This window comes from Saccopteryx bilineata, chromosome 5 (assembly GCF_036850765.1).
Source record: "Saccopteryx bilineata isolate mSacBil1 chromosome 5, mSacBil1_pri_phased_curated, whole genome shotgun sequence".
NCBI lineage: Eukaryota > Metazoa > Chordata > Mammalia > Chiroptera > Emballonuridae > Saccopteryx > Saccopteryx bilineata.
This window is the reverse complement of record NC_089494.1, coordinates 241,369,384-241,390,073: the sequence shown is the minus strand read 5'-3', so window position 1 is coordinate 241,390,073 and position 20,690 is coordinate 241,369,384. Positions and strand designations below refer to the sequence as shown.

Below are 20,690 nucleotides of genomic sequence, written 5' to 3'. Positions count from 1 at the left end.
TCCAGTCCGTAATATTTTGTCACAGATGCCTGAGTAGACTAAGCGGCAGCTATACACAGTGAGGTGTAATGACTGAAAGAGAGTCTGAGGAGGCATCTGGAGTGGTAGTAATTTTTATTTTATTATTTTATTTTATTTTATTTTATTATTTATAGAACCTACAATTCAGTTTCATTGAGAGCAAAGAAAAAAAAAACTGTTTATCATAGTGGAAAAAACTCACCCACAGGTTTGGAATCTACCCAAACTACACATGCAATGAGGATAATATTCTGCTACTACAACTGATTTGCTGCTGCATTTGTCTACTGTTGCCTAATGATAACGATTATAAGCAGAGCGGTGCAACTAGCATCTAGAACAATCCCTGCAGTGTTACAGTGTCAGGCACATTCACACCACTGCTTTTCATTGCGTACCTGGCCTTCCTCTTCTTCAGTAAAGTCATTTTTGATGTTGAAGGTCTTGCAAATCTCTTCAGTTTTTCCCTTGATCATATTGGCAATAGTTTTGCATGGAACATCAAACAAACCTTTGATGCCTGAATGGTTTGCAGTCAGAATAAATTCAAAAAGTGTTCCTTGGTCAACTTTCAGGAATTCTTGGTCCCATACATGGATGTCACCTGTTCACTCTTCTTTGTACTCATCATCCTTAAGAGGAGGAGGGTCATCCTTGTGGTGGATACATCACTGAATAACCTTCTTTAATATGGCTGCATTAACATTTAGTAGAGGTCATCATTGCCTTTATCATTTATTCCCAAATCTTCTAACATGGTCTTGATAGACAGAAAGTTTTTGGCAATTTCAACATCAACTTTAAATATCTTCCCATCAGAACTAACATAAAGGTAATCATGCTTGTTGGTCTCAAGGAGAGAGCAGGTTGGAGGCTGACAAGAATGCAGTGACGTCAGCAGACACAAGAGAGGAAGACAGAACAAGGCCTCTTACAGGGTTAATATTTTATTTCTCGATCTAGGTGAAGATTATATGAGTATATTAAAATTATAAAAATCCATTCATCTGTGTTTTCCTTATGTATCTCTTACTTCAATAAAATATTTTAAAATGTGATTAAATTCTGTTTCCCATAGAAAATGCTTTAAAAATAATGACATAAACAAATAGTAGAGTGATTAAGAAAAATATACCATGCTAATACTAATCAAGAGTAAGCACAAAAAGCTATATTAACTTCAGATAAAGCATCTTTTAAAGCATGGGAATTTATCAGAGGTAAAGAGGGGTACTATCTAATGATAAGTAGGTCAACTCTCTACAGGCCCCTTATTGAAGATATAATGATTCTTACTGTGTTATTTACCCCAAAACAGAGGATCAAAATATGTGAGACAAATATTGATAGAACTGCTGGAGAAATAGACAAATCCACTACTATAGCTGGAGACTTCAACACTCTTCTATCAATAATTGACAGTAAAACAGGCAGAAATTCAGTAAGGATATCATTGAACTGAGCAACAACACTATCTATCAACTGGATCTAATTGACATTTATATAATACTTCATCCAACAACAGAAGAATACACATTCTTCTAAAGTACACATGGATAATTCATCAAGTAGACCAGTCCTAAGCCATAAAACACACCTTAAATTTTGAAGTATAAAAATATACAGGGTCTCCTACAAGATCACAATGAAATTAAATAAAAAAAAACTAGTAATAAAAGATAACTAGAAGAGACAAAGGTATTTGGAGATTAAACAACACACTATTAAGAAACACATGGGTCAAACAAGAAGAATCTAGTCCCCAAACCCTCTATCCTCTGACAGCTGTCAGTCTGTTCCAGACTGGATGAAAAAAGATGAGGGGGGGGGTTAACCAAAAAAACATATACATAACACATAGACACAGAAAACAGTGTGGTGACAGCCAGAGGAAAAGGGGAGTGGGGGTAGCTGAAGGTGAGCATAAGGGAAAATGGAGACAGAGAGAGGCTTTGCTCAGGACAATGGGCACATGATGCAATGTGCAGATTATGTTTTATTGAGTTGTACACTTGAAACCTGTATGGCTTTGTGAAGCAATGTCACCTCAATAAATTCAATAAAAAAAGAAGTATCAAGAGACATTAAAAAAACACTGCAGAAAATAAAAGCAAAATTACACCTACCTAAATTTGTTGAGTGCAACAAAAATAGTGCTTAGAAGTAAATTTATAGCACTTGAAGTGTGTATCATCAAAAAAGATCTAAAATCACTGGCTTGATCCTGAAGTCACTGGCTTAAGCAGTAGGTCACTGGCTGAACTTGAACCCCCTCCTGGTCAAAGTGCATATGAGAAGCTATCAATAAACAACTAAAACAGAGCAACTAGAAGTAGATCCTTCTCATCTCTCTCCCCACACCCTCTTTTCCTTCCTGTTTCTCTTTCTCTCTAAAAAACAAATAATAAATAAATAAAAATAACTAAATTAAATAAATAAAATCAGTAATCTTAAGTTTTCTCCTTAGGAACCTAGAAAAAGAACAAAGTAAATCAAAATTAAGTAATTCCATTTTTTGGTTTTTAGTAAAAGAAAATAAGAATATTAATTGAAAAAGATAGATGCACCCCTAAGTTCATTGCAGCATTATTTACAATAGCCAAGGTATGGAAGCAACCTAGGTGTTCATTGATGGTTAATTGCAAAAAAAACATATTTCTCTCTCTCTCTCTCTCTCTCTCTCTCTCTCTCTCTCTCACACACACACACACACACACACACACACACACAATGAATAATTATATAGACATAAAGACTAAAACCTTGACTTTTGTGACAACATGCATGGATTTAGAGGGTATTATGCTAAGTGAAATAAGTACCACAGAGAAAGACAAATACAATGTGTACTTTACTTATATGTGGAGTCCAAAAATATAACAAGGCAAAGATATAAAGGAAACAAAAGCAGACATGGAAACAGATGGTTACCAGAAGTGAGGAGGGTATGGGTGAGAGGAGTAAGGGTAATATACTCAATAATATTGTGAGAAGTTTACACAGTATAGATGATTACTAGAATTTGTGAGTGATCACATTGTAATGTATAAAGTTGTCAAAACACTATGTATACTTGATACTAATATAACCAATGTAAGCTTGTATTATAACTATACTTATATAAAATAAATTAAGAAAAAGTAAGCAGAAAGAATAAATAATAAATATAAGAGAAATAATAAAATTGAATATAGAAACCAAAAACTGGTTCTTTCAAAAGTTCAAATGTTGTGAATAAATCTACGGTCACATATTTGATAAGGTAAAATGAACCTATTCTTTTAAAGATATAATCTACCAAAACTCAAACACAAAATAATTAATAATCCGAATATACCTATATCTAGTAAATAAATTAAACCAATATTAAAAACTTTAAACAATAAAAAGAACCAGTTCCAGATGGTTTTAGTAAATATTTAAGGAAATAATACCAATTTTTTCTAATTTCTTTCAGAAAGAAGTAGAGGGCACAATTCCTAACTCATTCTCTGAGTCTACAATTATGTAGAAGAAAAAGTACAGATAAGTAGCTCTCATGAACATAAATGCAAAATCCTCAATAAATTATTAGCAGATAGAATCCAACAGTATATAAAAATATACATCTTAACCAAATGATTATTATAAGTATGCAAGGCTGGTTCAATATTCAAAAATCAATTGATGTGATTTATCACATGGCTAAAAAAAATGGTATAATTTTAATCAATAAATGTAGAAAGAGATTTAACAAACTCCAACACCCATTCATGATTTAAAAAACAACTGTAAGCAAACTAGAAATAAAAAACTTTCTTAATTTTATAAAGTTCAATTACCAAAAATACATACACATGCTTTTAAAATTATTTTGAGAATCAAATTACTATGATTTTCTTCATTTTGTATATATAAACACTTCTAAACATAGTTTGAATAAGAATACGCTGGTATGTGTGTCCAGATAAGTGATTTTTTTGACTGAAACCAATTTAGAACATGGTCTGGAATAAATAATTTATAATTAGTGTCAATGACTACAGATGTGGTTCAAAGAGAATAGTTTATATTGTTAACTAATGCTTTTGGAAAATGATATTTAATCACAATATAAACTTAAGGAGAAATTATTCTTACTCATCAACTAGTCAACTAGGTTTTGAGGTTAGAATGAGTTACTAAGACAAAAAATTTCATTCTTGTATGGGTCAGTGTCATCATATATATTCAGAAGCATTTTATCAAAGCTGCACCCTTGTAAATATTTAACACTTGTCAAAAGGAAGTCTGCCCCATAAAATATGTTGCTTCTGGGTAAGAATATCATTATTACTGGAAATTCAACTTCATTGCTTTTAGTAAATGGTATCTTCATATTGAGAGTGCAGTGTATAGAAATTGATGTTTTTATTCTGTTTTCAAATATATTTTTAAATATGTACTCAATCATAAAGTAAGAAACCAGATTTGGCCTGGAAAATCAATATATGCTTTCCATTTTCTCTTAAAGTATTTTGCATACATTAATTATTTTCATTAGGGAAGGACATAAAATATGCACAGTAAAACTCCAGGTGAGCTCATTTCCTGCCCCCCTCCCGCCAGGAAAGTTGTACCTACTATTCTTGGTATCGCGAATGTAGTTTGTTGTTGTTGTAATCTTCAGAGTACATGGGATAAGCTTTTTTCAAATCTTCTACTTATATGATTTTGATGTATGAAAACTGTACCTATATTCTGTGAAAACTATTGTTTTAAGTAAAATGGGTTTTTTTTATTACTGGTAGGAGATCCAGAGACAAGTTGGAATTTAGATGTTTATTTCTGGTTGTTTAAAAAATCTCACAAATATTTCTATTTATTTAATTTATATTAACTCATTAATATTGGCAGTGAATTTTTTATATATGAAGTCACTTTTTAATCTTTATAATTTTTTAGGTATTATGAGCCTTGTATTTTTTTTTCTTGCATGATGGGGAGGGTCACTTAACTCAATTCAAAAATGTATGATTGAAGTCAAATACTAACAACCAAACATAATATTTCTAATAGATTAAAGTATGTTGTGTTCTACATTGTCATATTACAAAGAGTAGCCTCTATTCAATTTGAAACTCTTCTCATTATAGGAGATTTTTCTTTTGCAAAGGTATTAAGTTAGGCCTAAATATATTTTATTCTACAAATTATTTATTCCTCTCGGTGAAACAATCAAAAGTGATTAACTTTCAATTTTGAAGGCTATTTTATATTTACATTTCTAATAATTAACTCATAATAAAATTGACTAAAGGATGGATTGTGCCAAGGTATACTTGTATTTGTTTCCCATACTATTTTGTTGATGAGTAAGCAAAGAAAAATCATTGTGGCTATGATCAAGATTTGTTGTTAAGCCTGACCAGGCGATGGTGCAATGTCAGACTGGGACGCTGAGGACCAGGATGGAAACCCCAAGGTCACAGGCTTGAGCACGGGCTCATCCAGCTAGAGTGCAGGGTCACTGGCTTGAGCATGAGATCATAGAAATGACCCCATGGTCGCTGGCTTGAGCCCAAAGGTCACTGGTTTCAGCCCAAGGTTGCAGGCTTGAGCAAGGGGTCACTCACTCTGTTGTAGCTCCCAGTCAAGGCACATATGAGAAAGCAATCAATAAACAACTAAGGTGCCGCAACGAAGATTCTCAACTCTCTCCCTTCCTGTTTGTCTGTCCCTCTCTCTGTCTCTGTCACACACACACACACACAAACACACACCAAAAAAAAAATTTGTTGTTAAAAGATAATCTTCAGTGAGGAGTAAGAACAACAAAAGAAAAATATAACAATTTATGAAGTATTTCATGACGTCAGAGAAATGGCGCCATAAGGAGCGATATCGATAAATCTCCCCAAAATTTCAACAAGATCTTCAACCAGAGACAGAAAAATCTATCCTTGGAGCCTCCAGAAGTATTTCAACTGATTCTTTGTTGCTAGAAAATATATTTGACTTAATTTCTTTTTCAGTAGATCAATCATTTATAATTTTAATTAAATATTTTAAGAGCTATCAGCATTTATAGTTTATTACAACAAAATCAGGTTACAGAATTGCACTTTAATCAGATTTTCTTCACAGTTCATAACACCATATCAGTGATAAATTATCAAGATGTTGAAAAGATGAATTAAAATAGGAATGTTTCTATAAAGTAAAAAATATTATGCCACTCGTCAAGACAAAATAATTTGCTTTTAATCTTTCTTTATGCACATGATTAAAGGATCGTAAAATATTTAAAGATATAAACATTTGTATAAATTTTTCCCATGTGAAAATAACAAATGGGAAAAAATTTTATTTATTTTTGTAGCAATCAGTGAGCTACCCCTATGATTTCATAAGTATTAGAAGGAGTTATCTCTCTGATAAATTTTAAATTACTTAATTTACTAGGGTGACATTTGTTAACAAAATTATACAGGTTTCCTGTGTACAATTCTATCATCTGTACATTGTATTGTGTGCTCATCACCCATAGTCAAGTCTCCTTTCAGCACCATCTATCCCCCTTTACCCTCTTCTACCTCCCGTCCCCTCTGATAATCTCTGTAGTGTTCTCTTTGTCTATGAGGTAGGTTTCTTTTTCAAGTAAATTTTAATAAGCAATATTTATGAGAGAATATATTATGGATCTGAAAAAATAAACCATTTAATATTTAAGTTTAAAATATATTTTTAAAAATATGTAGATTCCCTTAATATGAAACAGAGTATGTTGATACATGGATGACATTATATATTGCTATATGTTACATATGTTTTGAAAATCACATATTATATATTATATAATGTACAAAAACATGGTCAATTATAAATATATGTTTTTAAGTTTTAAGACAGTCCATTAACAAAGATAATTTTCCGTTTTTGTCTTTTAAATTATTTGTGCTGTTTTTGCCATAAAATGTTTCAAACTAAAAAATATATATACACTTAAACACATATACACCCAATAAATTCAATTTAAAATAAAAAGGTATACAGACGCACACAATACTAAACACGAAGTACATAAAATGTTTTCGAAAAAGAAAAATTAATTCACAGTCTAAGAAAAGACTTTTGGGAATGAGGGAAAAGAAAAATAAGTAAAAATAGAAATTACTCTCACCTTCTGTTTAGAATATATTTTTAAAAATTAGGGAGTGCACATGAAAACAATAAAAACAATTCAGTGTTTTATTTCCCGTACCAAACTAATGCTCATAGATATGGTATAGCAAATTTTTAACCTATAACACATTTGGACTGTTTGCTTCAATTACTAATCCTCTTTTCCTCTTTGCAGATATTTAGCTGTTGGAAACTAAAGAAACCACAATCTGATTTTTGGTTACATGGATCCAGGAGAAAGACAACCGGGGTGCCAGTGTCACACGATGGTATGATGCCCAGCAGGACAGCCTTGGTTTCTTTAGTCCTCCACGCTGCCCACCATCATCACCACCAGACTCTCAGTGAATGTACTTGCTTGCCACTAGCTGCTCTACAGTTAAAACTCCGTTAAAGTTGATACTGGTCATCCAAATTCTTTGGTATTCTTTAAAAAAAAATTCTGTCATATCGTTGAAAATCACCTAACCTGGTTAGCTCTAAGTAGCTTTCTTTAAATCTAATCCTTTGTGGTCCCTGATCTTATTTACACTTTCCACACCACTAATACTGTTATTGTCTTCTTCTACCTTATTTTCTTTCCTATATTTCTTTAACAAAACAAAAACAAATAAAAAATACTCTTCTTTAATCCATTTTCTCCATTTTTTTCTCCTTTCCGTGTTCTCATGGTCAATAAGGGGGCTATCTCCTAGGCAGTGCTTCTCAAAATTCATGCAGTGAAAGACAAAAGGGTTTTGTTTGTTTCTTGTTTTGTTTGCTCTGATCTATAATTTGTAGATTAACATTTTTGTAAAATACATTAAACTGAATGATTAGGAATAGGAACACATATATAAGCCTAGATATATCACTTTTGGATAGAACAGCAAAGTGAAGTTGTTATATATAATTTTCTAAAAAAGGTTATGTTTGTTTGTTTGTTTATTTATTTATTTAAATTTAGTGACAGGAGGGGAAGCAGAGACAGACTCCTTAATGCGCTTTACCGGGATCCACTCAGCAAGCCCACTAGGGGGTGATGCTTTGCCCATCTGGGGTCCTTGCTTCATTGCAACTGAAGCCATTTTTTTTACTGCCTAAGGTCGAGGCCATGGAGCCATCCTCAGTGACTGAGGCCAACGTGCTCTGAGCCATGACTGCTGGAGGAGAGAAGAGAGGAAGAGGAAGGAGGGAGAGAGAGGGCGAGACGAGAGTGGGAAGGGTTGAGAAGCTGATGGACACTTCTCCTGTGTGCCCTGACTAGGAATCAAACCTAGGATATCCACATGTTGGGCCGATACTCTACCACTGAGCCATCCAGCCAGGGCCTCAGAAAAGGTTATTTCAAGTTCTGAACTTCTTTTGTCACAAACGAGTAAAAACGTTGTGGACAGGTATCACCTGTTGTGGACAATCACTGCCTGAAGGCCCGTACATCCTTTTATAACACTTAGAAATTTGCTTTCCATCCCAAATTCTCCTTTAAAACTTTCCCACAGTTACTACTGTTTACTGCAGCACTTTTGGGAATCTAATCTCATTTGTTGCCTACGTTAGTATGAGACCTACTGAATACTTCTGATAAGTAGTGAAAACAGACTCTTATCTTGGTCTGTTCTCACCTCTTTTGTAGAACCTTCTCTCTCTCCTCTCAGATTATTTCTCTTCCCTAGCACCTCAGCCTGGTATTCCACATAGCTTTAGCCTGGACAACTTGCTTTGCTTTCTCTACCCACAAAGATATTATAAATTTTTCTGATTTTACCTATTACTTCTAAATACCCAATTTCCATCTGTAACCTAGATAGAGTCAGTTTCTCTCACCAGTTTCTTTTTCTCACATAGACATTTTTTCTGAAATTTATTATTCTTCCAACTCAAACCACTTGAAACATTTACTCAAAGTTCCTACACTGTCAAGTTCTGCAGCAAATTTAAGTTCAAGCAAAACAGTCTCTTCATAAACAGCCTTATAGCATCACCTCTAGAATTAGCACTAGGTTTAAGTTCCACCATGAATAACTGCTAGTTAGTCTTTTTAAAGGTCACTTTCTCTATGTGAAAACCTGGTGTATACCATTCTACCTAATGTTATAATTAAATAAAAAAAATGGATGTGAAATGTCTGGCACACAGTGCACTCAATAAATGTTATTTGTTATCATAATTAAGATTTCAAAAACAACCCCCCCTACAAATATATGTATATATGTGTATAAATATGCATGTACTTATTATATTCACATTAATTAATACCTTTTTTTGTGGGTGAATTTGGAGAATTCCTCAGAAAATTATTTCCTACTGGTAGATTACATCAAAATTCTCACATGTTTTCTACTAATCCTTCTGGGATTTTATATCTAATGTTGAAAACTTTTTTCATTCTCGAATTTATTTTTCTTAGAAGCACGGTAGACATTACATTTTTACCCCAAGTGGCTAGCTACTTTTTCCCAATCCTAGTGCAAAATGCTTATTTTTTTACCCTTAATTTTGTCTCTATAGTAATCGCATTGTCTTAAAAAATCAAGAATTTTCAATACAAACAATTATAATCATAAAACAATACTGTATATTTTTTGCCAATTATGATTCATACCCCTTTTGTTCTTGGTATGAATCTGCCTTGTATATATCATTTAATGACTTAAGGTATTCTGATTGTTGATAATTCATTTAGACATTAAATAACATATTACATGTGATTTGGGTCAAGAGATATTTTTCATGACATCTGATTAGGGCTAGGTTTTCACAACTTAATAAAATAATTGTGGATTTTTTTCCACCTTTCTATGATCTGAGATACTATAAATAGCATTAGAATTGGCTTGCTTTTCCATTGTTTTCCATGAACATAATGCTTTATTATAGTGGTGAGGGGGTAGTTGACATGTTTTATGTATATAAAGAGAGAGAGAGGAGATTGATTTCAAGAAATTGTCTCACAATGTTGTGGAAGCTGGCAGGCTGAATACAATTTGCTTATTAATTTATTTCTGTGACTCATGCCAATATGTCGAGTCATAATTTATATCTGCTTGGGGGCAGCATTTTTTTCCAAATGATTTTTAAGTAATTATAATCTTCCATTTTATTGTTTTCTTTTTTCTTTTTTTCTATTGTGTTTGTACATCCTTTTATTCTTATTTCTCTTGATTTGGAATGAGTAAAGTAATTTATTTTTCTGGGCAAGCCATTTGTCAAATGTCTAAGGTGAACAAAGGAGCCAACACAATGTTTTGCTGGAAAAGTTCTGACTACTCCTATTTAAGCTCCTCAACAAATAGACCTCTCTCTCTCTCTCTTTCTCTACACACAGACACACACTCACACACACACAGAAACACACACATGCATCATAGAAATTACAATGCTATGAGCCATATGGACCTTAAGAGGCAGATAACAATAAGTCTTTGGAATTATCAAATAGTTTATAGATTGTAAAAATGCTCACAAATTTGAATTCTTCCTCATATGCACGCCTTTTTATTTCATGTGATTTTGCAACACTTCTTTTCTCTGCTCCTGTAATCTGTAATCTGGTCTGTTAATCAAATGTGGAAGAAGCAATATATTTTGATTTTGACTATAGGCCTCAAGGTATCTAGAGTACTTTCACACTCCTTCTTGGTCACAAGCCAAGCTATCCTGTGAATAGTTTGGCTAGACTGCAAAACGGTGAGAGATTCCATCCTAATCCTAAACCCTCTACACCCAGATTTGGTCAGCCAACCACCCTAAAACACCACGGTTTTGTTATCCTGAACTTGACTTAGACGCACAAAGAGACCTGCTGACTTCAGCCAAATTTGATCTAGATTATCAAAATCAAGCAGCTGAATCCATCAGCAATTGACCTTTAGGCTATGAGGTAAATTAATACTTTATATTTTAAGCCTCAAATTTTGGGGTGGCTTATTGCACCATCATATAATTAATAGTAGTGAAAGTGGTGTTTGAGCTTAATATTTAACTAGAAATGTTTGGATTTGTGATTCCGCGAAGACACAATGTATTATATAATTTCAAATAGTAATAATATAATGGTTGTTTTTTTTTAGTTGGTTGGTTGCTTAGTTGATTTTTTATTTACTTAACTTCTTATCAGGAATCTCAGCTTTCTTTTTAAGGCACAGTTAGGGAAATTTAAAGAGGAAAGTTATACTGTCTTGCCTGGGAGCCATTAGAGAGTAGAAACATAAGGGTAAGTGTCCTGCCTCCTACCAGCTTCAGGAAGGACACCTTCTGTCGATTATGAAACCTATCACCGAAGCAACTTTGTTTATTGTTTTTGTTATATTCTTCTCTGGTTTAATTAATTAATTAATTAATTCAAGTTAAAACTTATTTGATTCAAACCGTGTCCAGAGATTGGTATATTCGCTGGGATTCTGCCCCCGATCAAAGGCAATGGAATTAAAGCAGGTTTGTCTTCTGATTAAGCACTATGAGTCTTAGTAAAGCTACTGCTTTCTCAGTTGATTCGTTAATTGACTCCAGCTAGACGTTTTGCCAGGAGGAGTAATGACTGCACAATTGACCTTGAAGTGATTAGTCCATGGAAGGGTCTGAAAGCAAAGGTGAAGACGATAAAGGAAAAAAGTGAAGCCTGTGCTTTTTTCCTTTTCACAGCAGATGCCTCAGGTTTCATACATAAAACTAAATTCTACCACAGAAACAAAAGTTTTAAAGAGCGAGCAACTTGTTAAAAAGATGAGTGAAATAAAATCTGATTTTTACTCTTTTGATAGGTTGCTAACTGGCCTGACCAGGAGGTTGCACAGTGGATAGAGCGTCGGACTAGGATGCAGAGGACCCAGGTTCGAGACCCTGAAGTTGCCAGCATGAGTGCGGGCTCATCTGGTTTGAGCAAAGCTCACCAGGTTGGACCCAAGGTCACTGGCTTGAATAAGGGGTTATTTGGTCTGCTGTAGTTCCACAGTCAAGGCAGGTATGAGAGAGCAGTCAATAAACAACTAAGGTGTTGCAATGAAAAACTGATGATTGATGCTTCTCATCTCTCTCCATTCCTGTCTGTCTGTCCCTATCTCTGATTCTCTCTGTCTCTGTAAAAAAACAAAAAAACAAAACATAGTTTGCTAACTGGAAAACAGATATAGACACATGATGAGAAAAGAAGAAAGATAAAGTTGTAAATTAAGTACTTCAATCAACTAAAATTATCTTTTAAAAATATTTATTTTCTGCATTTAAATTTTCTTGCTAATTCATTATATATGATTATTTTGTGAAGCAAAGTAGATTACACAAAATGTATTCCTAAGAAAAGGACTTGTTTAATCATTTAGTTAGTTAGCATCAATAACATTTCCTTGAAATCAAATCTTTGTCAGAGCTAGCACTGGGTATACTAAAGTGAATATAATATATTCATAACTGCCCACTAGGAATTCAGTCCTGGATTGGAAACAGATGAAATATCAATTATAATATCTTGTATGTGATAATTAAGTCACATACAACATATTCAATGGCACAGAAACTCTGAATTTTTTCTGAAATATTATTAAAAGCTTTTCAAGTTAGAATTACTGAATCAAGTTTTCATATTTGAATAGGGATTCACTAGTCAGAAAGCATATGAGACAATATGATTTGTATATGCAAAAACATGGAGTAAAACATCATGGCATATTCTCAAAGTTAAATCCATTAGTGACAGGGACACAGGGAAGATTTGGAAATTGCTTATGATGAATTTAAAGATTTAAATTACAAGACAAATAATGGAAGTCTTCTTCCCTCCCTACCCCATTGGAATAAAATGTTGATACCACTATATGAGCAACAGAAATAAAAAATCAATAAAGATTTGTAAGAAAGGGAAAATCACCATCAGATTTCCATATTAGAAAACTCACATTCAGAGTGTTTTCTGATGGGTGATATCTGGCATTTTTAACAGGTCATTACAACTCATATATATATGATATATATGATATATAGATATATCTCATATATATATATATAGAGAGAGAGAGAAAGGTTTAAATATTTAATTTGAAGATAAACTGCACAGAAAGTGAGTCTACATTTTTCCTCTGTCACTTTATATATATATATATATATATATATATGAATTTTTCCAAAAGAGACATAAATAGAAGGATGAACTAATAAATCACCCTTAAAAATGCTAAAAAATAAAATAATAGTGAATTCAATGCAAATATTACATGTCTTATAAGCAAGGCTTGGTTTTAGAGCAGTTTTAAATTGTTATAATTTCAGCACTTGTTTATCAGAATAAAAATATTTAGACCAAAACAAATAAAGTTGCTTAAGAAGAAAATGAACCCAATTGATGTAAAAAACAAAAAAGAAGTGAGAATACCTAGCTACTTTATTTGCATCTGAGTTTCAAGTTGCAGCCAATTTTGGGGTAAGTTTGGGTGACAGAAAGCATGAAATCTTGTTTTAGCTCTGGCTGAGAAGATGAAAAAAACAGGATGAGGAATGAGGAACAAACTCTCATCTTCCAAATCACAGATTATATTTAGGTTGAGAAACATCACAGAAAAGAGCAGAAATATAATGGTTAGAGACAAGACAACTGCAATTCTCTTTTTGTACAAAATCCTTGAAAATTAACTTGAAAAATGAAAATACACATTGATCATAAAAGTTATAAAATATTTAGCAGGTTAAAAAGGACAACTTTAAAACTTCCTAAGCTGGACTACAATAAAATGCCTTCTAGTTTTCTTTTGTTTTATTTCTGCTTCTATATCCCTGCCTTCTAATCATATCTACACAGTGACCAGGGAGCTCTCCATAAAACAAATATCGAACTGAATTTTTTTCTTGCTTAAAACATCAAATGACTTCCCATTGCACAAACAACAAAATTTCATTTTGATGCCGTGTCTCTGTTAATAGTCCATGGTCTGGCTACCTCTGACTTCATCTCATAACCCTTTTCCTACTATTATTCTTTAACCACATCAGCTATCTATTTCCCAAGAGAGACTAGAATGTTTTCTTTGTTTTTAAATATATTTTTTGTTTTGATTTAAATTTATCAAAGTGACATTGGTCAATAAAATTATATAAGTTTCAAGTGTTCATATCTATGATACATCATCTGTATATTGCATTGTGTACTCAGCATCCAAATTTAGATCTTCTGTCGCCATATTTTGACATCCTTTACCCTTTACACCACACTGTTTTCTGTGTCTGAGGTTTATTTTTCTTGTTTGTTTGTTGCCTTCGGTTTTATACCCCATATATAAGTGAAATCATGTGATTCCTGACTTCTTCTATATGACTTATTTTGCTTAGCATGACATTCCCAAGATCCATCCATGTTATGGCAAATGCTAGTATTTCAACTTTTCTGAAGCCAATTCCTTTTTTACCTAAAATAATTTATACTTGCATTTTATTAAAACTTGGATATTTTTTTCAGTTTCACTTACTTCTCATAAATTGAGGTCAGTGCTCTTGGCCAACCTTGCAGAAATGTGTAACTATTCATAGAGGACTGTCTCACAATGTCACTCATGTATAAAAGTAGAATAATGATTGTTTGGGTTCAGATATGTAATATACATGTACATGCATATACAGAAAATATACAGTTGGTTGGAAATCTTGGGAATTTCTGTGGGTGAAATCTGAGATTGTCCCCTGTAAGTGGAGGGCAAGAAATAACGAACCGGAGTCCTGCCACATCTATTGGTAGGTGGTGGGTTTAATAAGAGAACTTACAGTCTTTTCTTAGGGAGCTGCGGGATAAATTAGATCTCTGCACCCACCAGCCCAAATCTTAAAAGTTTATATAGCGGCTTTAAATGGGTTCAGTCATGTATAATCTCCAGAAATGTAGGTCTTGACAAATACAATTATTTTTCTCAGAATTTTTCTATAATGAATCATGTAATCTAATTATCAACAGACTTTTCTTCAGATATTTATCTTCAAAGCGATTGCTGACATTGACAGATGGGTTGGCTATATACCTTTTTGTAAAGAAATTCAACATTGGTTTTCTGCAAGCTTTAAATACTTGAAAAAATCTAGGTAATGTACATTTGGAAGAATATCCTTGATATGAAAGAAGAACCACAGTATCATGTTCAAAGGTTAATTAGTGAGGGGTTAAGGGTTATGCCTACATTATTTAAGCAAAATGTGCTTATAAAAACAGACATAAACATAAAATGCTGTTAATTTCTTTCCTGTTGTGACTCAGAAAGACTTCACCTAGAGACTGAGCTTAGAGGTTTTGGAAATGGACAGATGTGTTTAGGGAAACTATCTGAAAAGCATGCAAAACTGCGTAAGACAATGCTCCATATGTAGTGCAGTTTAGAGCTATTTATCGTTCAAGGAATCACTAGCTCAGACATAAAGCTGTAGTGGCTCATTATGTTAAGAAATCAGAATATAGTCTTAATAATTTTCTTCTATTGTTTTGCCCTGGCTGTATCCTCTTATTTTTACATCAATAAAGTCTCAATTTTACTTGACTGCAAAACATGAAATAGTATGATTTGAGGAAATCACCTTTATATAGTGTTTTCATGTTTATTGCTGCATAACAAATTATCACAAACATAATGGTTTAAATCAACTCAGTCGCTTGGCTAAAATCAATGTTTTGGGGGCACTGCAATCCTGTCTGGTAGCTGTCTGAGAGAATTCATTTCCTTGTCTTTTTCGTTCTCTAGGGCCCACACACAAGCCTAGTCTCATGGCCCTTTTCTTGCCATTTAAAAAAGCAGCCATGTTGAAACCCTATACCTCTCGTCTGTAGTCACATCTCTCTATGACCACGGATGGCATTGTTATTACAGTGAGCACATACAGACCTTCCAGGATAATCTTCCTATCTCAGTATCCAAATCTTCACTTTATCTGCAAAGTCCCTTTTGCCATTTAAGGTTTTAGGGTAAATTTTTCTGGGGGGATATTAATGTGCCTATTGCATATACCTTATTCTCTTCCCATATGAGTGTGCCATAGATGAATGTCTGTGTCCCCTCTAAATTCATAGATTGAAACCTAATCCCCAGTGTATTTGTAGGTGGGGCCTTTGGGAGATGAGTATGTCATGAGGTTGGAGCATTCATAAATGGGAATCGGGGCCCTTATAAAAGAAACCTCGGAGAGATCTCTGCCTCTGTTGCCACATGAGGTTCAGCAAATATTTGACTAGTTATGAATCAGGAAGTAGTCTTTCACCAGACACTGGCTGCTGGTATCTTGACCTTGGATTTTCCAGCCTCCAGAACTATGTAAATTTAGTTTTTGTTGTGTATAAGCCATCCAGTCCAAATATTTTTTTATAATAAAACAAACAGACTAAGAGATGGTGAAATCCATATTTACAGATGTTTGTATGGAAAATAATACAATAACTAATAAACAACGATACAAGAATAAGCGGTGTTTCACATTCTCAAAACTGTAAACCCACTTTTGCCCTAACCTGTACATGTTCATGAAATCTGAGTACAATGATTATTAAGACTGAGGGAATGTGTAACTAGGAGAAAGAAGTGCAGAATAAAGAAAGAAAAGAAAACCCTGTCAGAAATTATTCCTTAGTACCTAAACCATAGGGGTCACTTCGGAAAACTTTTTAGATTTTTATTAAAGCTTTGCTAATGTAGTTTGAGGCGCTATCCATTTGTTCTTTAATTTCTGTTACTGATTAAGTTGTTTTTGTGTCCTATAGAGATGAATGCCATACACTATTCCTGTTTTTTTGTAAACAGCTTATTTTTCAGCCTGGGCTGTGTATTAGAATTAACTGGGGATACCAATCCAATATAGAGCAACATTCCCAGAGATTCGGATTTAACTAATCTTGGTGGTATTTTGAAAAACCTCAAGTGACTCCAATGTTTACAAGGTTAATACTATTATTTCATAACATAAATCTCAGAGCAATTAATCAGAGCAATCAAATTGTTCTACACATAGAAAACCATCAGATCTGTTACAAGCTGACAAAGAATACGCAAGCCAGTCCCTTTGGAATCATTACCTCTCACTGTCCTTCGTTTTGCTCAATTACAGTCATAATGATTTCCTTTTTGTTCCTAGATATACCGTATATATGGCCTCCTCCTGGGCCTTTTCATGTACTACAGCTAGGGACAGGAATTCTGTCCACATAAATCATCCACCCAAGACACTCTCTCTTTTCATACATTATTATTTTTATAACACTAGTCACTTGCTGCCAGCATACATCTTTGTTGCTTTTGTTCCCCATCTGTCTCGCTTATTAAATTCTATGCTTCATGGGGACTGGGGATTTTTCTACCCCACCCCCACCCCCCCCACCCCTTTATCTCCCATCCCTTGGATAATGCCTTGCATTTGGCTGAATGAATAAATAATATATTAATTATTAGATAGAGATAACAAGATAATATATGAGACATTACTGCCATGCTTCATTCAGAAGACATGCATTACTTCATAATCAAACAAGAGCACTAACCTCAAATAAATATCATAAAGCTAAATTATAAGCTATCTCAGTAGATATATTTAAAAACTGTAAAATTAAGGATTTAGATCAATATAAGTTGATAAGATATGTAGGTAAAAATTCTGTGGAGAGTTTGCTTTTAGACTAAGATATTCTGAGGTAGTACTGTGTGGTTTAAGTAATGGCATAATCTGAATTGACAAGGTAATTTTTAAAATATTCTTTTCCCGTGCAACTTCATTTTTCCTTTACTGAAATTCTTTTTAAGATTATGAGTATTTTAGCTTTTATTATGATGCTTAAAAGTGGACTGAAGAATATTAAAAACATAACAGAATAAATGGAGATGACTGGGCATTCTGGAATAATTATAAATTAATAATGAAAGTACTTTGAATTCCAGTTTTGAAGTCCAATATAAGTTTATTTGAATTACTATTGATATATGGTTGCTCAAATTATCATTTTAATCTACTCTTATTACTGAAATGTATTTATATTAGTTATAAACAATTTAGCCAACCTGATGTGATAGCAACTAATGATCATAATTTAAAATAAATCGCAAATATTAAGTATATTTGTTTTACTTGGTTCTTTCTCTTAAATTGCAGTATTAGTTAAAGCTTACAATTATTTGGTTGTGTATGGTGGAGGTATTACAAAGTAGGATTAGATTTAAAAATAGTCATTTTATTTTAATAATATTCCATTGTACACAAATTTATCCAATATTCACTGTTGTACACGTAGGTTTCTTTCATGTCTTCACCATTGTAAATAATGCTGCAGTGGACATAGGGGTGCATATAACTTTTCAAATGAGTGTTTTTATTCTCTTTGGATAAATATCCAGAAGTAAAACTGCTAGGTCAATGGTATGTCTATTTTTAATTTTTTGAAAGACCTCCATATTGTTATCTATATTGACTGTACCAATTCATATTCCCACCAACAGTGTGTGAAGGTTCCCTTTCCTATACATCTTTGCCAATACTAGTTAATTGGTGATGTTTTAATAATAGCCATTCTAACCAAAAGCCATTACACACACACACACACACACACACACACATACACACACATATACAGTGTGCCCATGAAGTCATGATGCACTTTTGACCAGTCACAGGAAAGCAACAAAAGACAATAGAAATGTAAAATCTGCACCAAATAAGGAAAACCCTCCCAGCTTCTGTAGGATGATGTGGCAGCATGTGCACATGCACAGATGATGATGTAACACTGTGTAAACAGCGGAGCAGCCCACGGCCATGCCAGTCGAGATATGGATGGTACAGAGGAAAGTTCAGTGTGTTCTGTGGTTCGCTAAATTCGAATCCATGACCAAAGTGTAACGTGAATATTGGCACGTTTATAACAAAGCGCCACCACATAGGAGTAACATTACTTGGTGGGATAAGCAGTTGAAGGAAACCGGCAATTTGGTGGAGAAACCCCATTCTGGTAGCCATCAGTCAGTGACGAGTCTGTAGAGGCTATACGGGATAGCTACCTAAGGAGCCCTAAAAAATCTGTGCGTGAGCCCACATCGAACTGCACTGAATAGGTATGAAACTGGGAGAGTTTTCCTTTTATTTGGTGCAGATTTCACATTTCTGTCATCTTTTGTTGCTTTCCTGTGACCAGTCAAAAATGTACCATGACTTTACGAACACACTGTATATGCACACACATACACACACATGTGGGCTACAAACCTAAACAACAGAACCAACAAAATAAAACAGAAACAGACTCATAGTTATAGAGAAAAAACTGATGATTGCAAGAGGGGTGTGCTATGAGGTTGGGCAAAAAAGGTGAAGGGAAAAACAGATAGAAACTTCCAGTGATAAAATAATTAAACCATAGGGATATAGTATACAGCACAATAATATTATAATAATTTTGTATGGTGATTGATGGTTAATACACTTACTAGTATACTTATTGTTACTACATCAATGTTATATAAATGCTGAATCACTATGTTGTATATCTGAAGCTAATATAATATTGTGTACCAACTATGCTTTAATAAATTTTTAATTTAAGTTTATGAATAATTAAAAAAAAAAAGTAAATCAATAGTGAAAAGCATATTTACTAGAAAGTTTAATACATAGTAAGCATAAATTTAAATATAGTAAGCATAAATAATATTTCATAATTTCTTGGGTTTAAAAGCATATATAAATATATCTGAAATGGGCAACATCCTTGGAATGCTATTCACTGCTAATCAATTCTTATCCATATCACTGCAACATAGCCATCCTGTAAATACTGAATATAGGTTTCCAACATAGCTCTGATACGTTCCAGCTTATTATTACTTAGGTTTCTCTTCCACTTACACCATTGAAATGCAAAACTTTTTAAAACTTTAAGGGTCTAAGATTCTGTTGAAGAGAGAATGGCCAGCTTCTTGCTCCATAATTGAAAAAAAAAAAGATACTTAATTTCAGATAATTCAAAACCAATTTTAATTATTGGCCCTGGCCGGTTGGCTCAGTGGTAGAGCATCGGCCTGGCGTGCGGAAGTCCTGGGTTCGATTACCGGCCAGGGCACACAGGAGAAGCGCCCATGTGCTTCTCCACCCCTCCCCCTCTCCTTCCTCTCTGTCTCTCTCTTCCCCTCCCGCAGCTGAGGCTCCGTTGGAGCAAAGGATGGCCTGGGCGCTGGGAATGGCTCCGTGGCCTCTGCCCCAGGCGCTAGAGTGGCTCTGGTTGCAACAGAGTGATGCCCCAGAGGGGCAGAACATCACCCCCTGGTGGGCATGCCAGGTGGATCCTGGTAGGGTGCATGCGGGAGTCTGACTGCCTCCCCGTTTCCAGCTTCAGAAAAATACAAAAAAAAAAAAAAAAAAAAAAAAAAAAAAATATATATATATATATATATATATATATATATATATATATATATAAATTCTGTTACTTTTCTCTCCTACATCATGTTTATTTGCAATTACTTTTCTACACACACCTACCTACAGCATTTGTCCACTTATGAACAGTATCAAGTACATTTTGATCATCACAAAAGATACACTTATCATAA

The 20,690-nt window shown here is 33.7% G+C and overlaps 1 pseudogene; it reads right to left on the bottom strand.

Moving 5' to 3' along the window:
- Positions 1-383: 383 nt before the first annotated feature.
- The window catches only part of LOC136306665 (S-phase kinase-associated protein 1 pseudogene), a 59,529-nt pseudogene continuing 39,222 nt past the window's right edge, over positions 384-20,690 (bottom strand).